The following is a 6,867-nucleotide window of genomic DNA, read 5'->3' as shown; positions in this document are numbered from 1 at the left end:
CTAGCAAACAAGAGGAGCATAAGATACACACAGTAGACCGCAGGCTGCGGCAAAGGGAAACGTACAGGAGTTAGCCGCGTTGATGGCCACACCATCCGGACCCCACATGACGGTTTCTTTTTAACATAAATAACAACAAACAAAAGCAAACCACAAGGCAACCCACGATCGAAAACAGCAGCATGTGCTCCCCTAGAAGGGGGACCCTACCAATCCATAGGAGTATCAAGGGGGGGGAGAAGGTCAGAACAGGGACTGGGTGGACTCAGTGCCCGGTACCGGAGAGCTAAACCGGCTAAGGGGACGGGGCAGGCGATGGATCGGGCAATAACGGCGGGGCACAGAGTCCCCCGCGGTAGGCGTTCCAGGGGCCCCATACTTTCACCCATGTCCCAGGCTTACCTCTCGCTGCATACACCACCTTTTCCCGAAACATGCACCAGTCCATATTTTCCTTCCAGGCCGAAACAGTCGGGGACCTCTGGGAGCCCCACAGTTGAGCAATATCACGCTTAGCCACCATATATCCCAGAGTCACCCACCACGTCTGTGGCGCCGAATAGTCAGTTGGTTCCCACACGTTCAACAGGCATCTCCTCGCTTCGGGCAGCAGCGGCACACGCGTAACCACCCGCAGGACCTCATGCACACCACGCCAGAATCGCTCCACCTCTGGGCATTCCCACAAAATATGAAGAAAGGTCCCCAAAGAACCACACCCACGCTTACACAACCCGTCCACAGCATAGCCCATACGCAATAGCCTTGGCCCCGTTATATAGACCCTATGGAGTATCTTGAGCTGGACGAAGCGAAGGCGGGCCGGTATGGCCACCTCTTTCGGGGAGGCCACCGCAGAGACCCAGTCCTCGTCGTCCAGTTCCAAGCCATCGGCAACCCAAGCCTCGCGAAGATCAAGCAGCAATCCCGCGCGGTCATTGATCAGTTTTTTATAGATTAACGAGATCGTGCTTTCCGGTACATGTCCATCCAGCACTCTATCCTCCAGAGGGGAGTACTCCGGGATGGAGGCGACGTCCAGGAAGGCGGAGCATAGTGCATGACGGATCTGCATATACCGAAAGTACTCCCTGTCTTGCAACTGGAATTCCGTCTGCAGCATCCCGAACGTTTTGAATCCCCCCCTCGTCCAGAGATCCCCCACCCTGCTGATGCCTATCATGTCCCACTTCTCGAAGCCCTTCGAGGTCCACAGGGAGCCCAACTGCTCGGATGCGTACAGTGGTGACGCCCGGGTCAAACGATCCTTCCACCCCATCGCTACATTAGCCGCGTGCCACACTCGTACCATGACACGCGTGGGGCCCGTCAGACGTGAGTCGAGCGAGCTGGAGTAGAGCGCTCGATTATAGTCACCACCCGGCAGTAACATCTTATCCATTTCAAAGGCCGGGTTTAGGGCGGGCCCGTAGAGGCCGTGATTAATCGCAGCCAGCTGGGAGGCCCAATAATACCGTTTAATATCCGGGAGGGCAATCCCCCCGTCATACCACGGGAGCGTCAGCTTCGCCAGGGCGATACGCGGTCTCCCGTCCCAGAACAGGCGGCGTTGCAAACTCTCCACCTCGCGGAAGTAGCGCGCCGGGACGAGGTCCATTGTATTCTGCAGAGCGTACAGGAAACGCGGCAGCGACATCATCTTAAACAATGCCGCCCGGCCGAGCGGCGAGAGCGGCAAACGCCGCCAACGCGCGACATCCTCCTTCAGGCGCTGGAGGGGGGGGGGAGCAGGTTTCGATCATACCGGGCCTCCGCGTCCAGGGTGATGAAGATACCCAGGTACCTAAATCCCCGCGGAGCGATCTGAATAGGACAGCCCCGCGGAAGAATAGGAGCCTCCCCAGAGAGAACATACACGCACGATTTAGCCCAGTTGATGACAAGGCCGGAGTTACGACCAAATGATTGCAATACATCAACCAGTACTATCAGTGATTTACGTGGGGAAGCCAGGTACAGGAGAATATCGTCAGCATATAGAGACACGCGGTCCTCAAACTCGGGGGTCCAGCGGAGACCATGAATAGAAGGTTCCCACCGCAGCCACTCCGCCAGGGGCTCCAATGCAAGCGCAAAAAGGAGCGGCGATAACGGGCAGCCCTGCCACGTGCCCCTGCCCAACTCAAACGGAGCCGACACTCTACCGTTCACAACCACCTGCGCCAGTGGGCCAGAGTACAACAATTTAACCCAGCTGATAAACCCTGGGCCAAACCCAAATTTCGCGAGCGGCGCCCAAATATATGGCCATTCAAGTGTGTCAAACACCATAGTGGCGTCCAAGGATGCCAAGATGGCCGGCTCCCGTATGAACGGGACACGTGCGAGCACCCCATGCAAACGCCGCAGGTTGAGGGCTGTGTTACGATGGGGAATGAAGCCGGACCGGTCCTGGTGGACCAAGTCACACACCACGCCGACCAGCCGATTGGCCAAAACCTTGGCGAGAATTTTGGGCTCCGCATTCAATAACGAAATGGGTCGATAGGATGTGACCCGGTCCCGTGGCCTCCCCTCCTTGTGGATAACCACGATGGTAGCCAGACGCTGGTCTAGCGGGAGGGAACCCACCGAGTGGGCCGCAAGGAACATAGCACGGAGATGCGGCGCCAGCGTATCCGGTCGCAGCTTATGCAACTCGATGGGAAGACCATTAGGACCCATGGCCTTGCCGGAAGCGACCGAGCGTATGGCGAGGGCAATTTCTTCGGAGGTTGGAGCGGCGTCCAACAACACTCTGTCCTCCTCCGAAAGGGAAGGCAGCGCGATATCTCTGAGCAGGGCATGGGAATCCTCTTCAGAGCGGGAAGACACGGGGGAATACACCCCACGGAAATAGTCCGCGAAGCAGGAGACAATTTCCTCCGGTTCAGTGACACACACACCATTCGTTTTCTCAATCAACGGGACAACTCGACTCGCTCTCTCTTTTTTATCCAGCCACGCAATCAATTTACCAACCTTATCACCCACATCATACAGTCTCCCCTGTTGCTCTCTACTGAGGCCCCTGGCCGCCTCCGTGACGAGGGCCTTATAGGCCGCTTGCTTGAGTTGGAGAACATGTAATTTGTCATCCGTCACCCCACATTCTAGATCACCCTCCAACTCGGTTATCTCAGCTTCAACACGGGTCACCTCCTCCCGCTCGCGCCTCCGGGAGTGGGAAATAAGGGACAGGGCCTCTCCTCGGACTACTGTCTTGAACGCCTCCCACAGTGAGACCGCCGATGACACAGACCCCACATTCTCGTCAAAATAGCGCTTAAGGGATTTAATCAGCTCTGCGTGAATGGTGGGGTCACGCAGGTACCAGGGATTGATCGGGGCCACTCTACCCTCTCCCCTCGGCAAAATATCAAAGTGCAACAAGAGCGGGGAGTGGTCCGAAATACCCCGTGCCAAATGGCGCACCTCTCCCACCCTCCCCACATAAGCCGCTGGGACCAGGACATAATCTAGCCGTGAGAGACTACCATGAGCCCCTGAATGGAAGGTGTACTGTAGCTGCGTGGGATGCTTTAAACGCCAACAATCCACCAGCCCCAGGGTATCCAAGAGGCCAGATAACCACGCTTGGGCCCGGGGGAGATCCCTAGGGGGGTGACGATCCACAGTTCCGGAAACTACAGCATTAAAATCCCCCCCCACCACCAGAATCCCCTCCGGAAGGCCAAGGAGGAGGCGCCCCAGGTCTGCAAAGGTGATCGTCTACAGCCCCGGTGGGACATATACTGACACAAAAACGACCACTCTGCCCTCCATTCTGCCCACCACAACCGTGTAACGTCCCCTATCGTCATGGCGCACCTCATCAATCTCCAACGGGAGCGAGTTTTTAACCATAATGCCCACACCCCTTGAACCAGACGTGAAGCCCGAATGGGCCACAAGGCGGTAGCCCCGTCGATTCATAGCGCAAAAGGAGTTGCCAATGAGGTGCGTCTCCTGCAGAAAAACTATATCGGGCGAAATTCGCTTCAAGAACTGCAGGACCACACCTCGTTTTATCCTGTCCCCCAGTCCATTAACATTCCAGGACAACAAACTCAGTCCCCTACCCCCCATCATAAACAGAAGTCATCACTCGTCCCCCAGGGAGCACTGTAGAGGTAACACAATGATACGTTTGCCTTGTGGTGTAAACGAACAACACCCCACCCCAACCCACCCACTCCAACAAAACTCCCCCCTCCCTGCACCCCTGCATGAGCCCGGACAGCCCCCCCAACTTGCAGTGTGCCTGTCGCCCCTATAGAATGAAACTAGCTAGACCCCCTAGAGGAGGAAAGAGTACCCCTTCTAGACCCCACACAACCTCCATGGGAGGGGAATGCACAAAGACAGACGCTCGATCGAAAGTAGCATCGTATTCGTCCAGAGTGAGACCCAATATTGACCCCTCAGCCCCGATCCAGTGGGCCGTCTCCTCCCACCGCCCCCCCCCGCCATCTCGATCACGATCCCCAGACAGAGTGTACAGCCAGTCCCTGGCCGCTTCGGGACGATCAAAAAAGTGCGTGCGACCATCCACCTCCACTCGCAGCTTGGCCGGGAAGAGCATGGCGTACTTTAAGTTCAGGTCCCGGAGTCGGCGTTTGACGCCCAGGAAGCTCAGTCTTTGCTTCTGGACCGCTTGGGTGAAATCAGGGTAGAAGTTCACCTCCATATTTTCCAGCTTAACCAGCCCATGTAATCTGGAAGCTTGCAGGATAGCGTCTCTGTCCCGAAAGTTAAAAATCCGGGCAATGAGAGGTCGCGGAGGGGCTCCGACCTTCGGCCTTCCCCCGGGAACCCTGAGGGCCCTCTCCACAGCAAAAAATTTACTCAGTCCCCGAGGCTGGAGATGGGTAGCGATCAGGTCCTCCACAAATAGATCCGCCGCCGCTTCCTCCCGTCCCTCGGGTACTCCGATGAGTCGGATGTTACTCCGCCGGGCCCGACTCTCGGAATCCTCGAGGCGCCGATCCATAAGTGCGCTCGCCTGACTTAGCCGGCGTACCTCCAGTTGTAGTGCCGCCACCTCAGTCGTAAGGCCCGATGCGGTTTGGGCCAAAGAATCAACTCGATCGTTGGTCTTGGAAAGATCGGCCCTCACCAGGCCAACATCCACAAGGACCGCGTCGATCTTCTGTGCCAGGGTGTCGAACCGCTGGCCCACCGAGGCCTTCATCTCGGAAATGGCGCCCATGATGTCGTGGAGAGTCAGATCCGTGGGCAAGTCCGGGGCATCAGAAGGGCCCTCAGGGGACTTGTGCGGTCCGCCGGGAGATCCCTCTGGAGGGTGTAGCGGTCCATGCTGTTGGCCTGATGGACGGTGCCACGCCGGGTCGACTTAATCTTTGACCGATCCCCATCTTGTTTCGTGGCCATCGCCGCTGATCCCACAATCGCACCAGCAACGCCGTAAAGGGCAGGCAATCAGGGCCACGAGCTCCGGGGGGGGCCACCCCAGATCGGCGGTGTGGGCCACAGCAGGCAGGCAGGGTCCCCCAGCGAGGCCACACCAACACAAAAGGCTCCGCGATCCCACTTGCAGAGACGGTGAGAAAGCGAAAGCGAAAGTGCGGGGTACGCGAATCGCCAGGCCCGGCCCGCCGTTGTTGTTCACTTTGCCACTGGGTCACCCCCCAACGCAAATCCGGGGTTCGGCGAGAAGAAGGCCGCAAACTTCAATCGGTGCTCGCTCCGGCACCCGAGGTCCGATTCGAGAACGGAAAACGGGTACCACCTCAGCTCAGGCTCACCAACACAGTCCCCTCAATCGAGGCAGGATGAATTCAGGATAAATGTAGGAGGTTGCGGAGGTCCTCGGGAGCCTCGCACCTACGAGGCCATCTTGGTTGCGCGCTAGGCTCCTCCCCCATGGTATTTTTTTTTTAATTGGGATCAGAGGTTTGACTCCCAGCCTTTTGGAGAATGTTTTCAGTGCCTTAAGGTTTCTCTGCATGCCCAATGCTCTTCCCTCTAATAGTTTAGACCATGATTGATTTCTTTCAAAAAGGACTCCTAAATAGGGGAACAAGTCCACCACCTCAATCTTACCGGAGTCCATAAAAAAAAAAGAAGGAGGTCTGTCATGTTTCCGCCCACCCCCCCTCGCAATGATAATAAAAGATTTGCTCTGGTTGACCTTTAAATCTAATGATTCCATGAAAGTTGCATAGGCTGATATAAGATACTGGAGCCCCCTCCCAGTTCTTGCCATCAATACGACGTCGTCCGCATATGCTAGCATTGGTAACCGCTGATGGTTAGCAAGCACGGGACGTCCAAGGCTGCACCCTCAAGATGTTTTTCCACACCATTAGTATAGATGGAAAATAAAAATGGCGGCAGGACGCAGCCTTGTCTTACCCCTCTCAAGATCTTAAATGAGCGGGTACACTCCCTGTTACTCCCATAGCGGACTGAGGAGGAGGCGTCGGAATACAACTGCCTTATGAAGTCCACCAATGCCTGATCTATTCCCATCTCCTCTATTATCTAAGAGAGTCTAGGGTGGGACCCACAGTCGAATGCTGCAGGTAAGTCCATAAAGGCAAGATTGATCTTCCCACCCTTAGCCCTGACATATCTATCCATGATCAATGACCGATTCAGGCATTGGTCTATTGTTCCTTTTCCCTCTTGGAATCCATATTGGGACTCCATTAAGATATTTTTACTCCTCGCCCATGCTTCTAGTCTCGTTAAAAGTAGGCTGCCCATAAGTTTGGCCCTCGTATCGATCAGTGAGATCGGTCGATAATTTTTGGGATTATTTTTGTCTCCCTTTTTATGAATGGGGACAATAATACTTGTTTCCAGGACTTAGGGGTGCCCACTATGGTGATTTTGTTAAAA

The sequence above is a fragment of the Triturus cristatus genome, chromosome 10 (assembly GCF_964204655.1).
Source record: "Triturus cristatus chromosome 10, aTriCri1.1, whole genome shotgun sequence".
Taxonomy (NCBI): domain Eukaryota; kingdom Metazoa; phylum Chordata; class Amphibia; order Caudata; family Salamandridae; genus Triturus; species Triturus cristatus.
Note: the sequence above shows the minus strand (reverse complement) of the source record.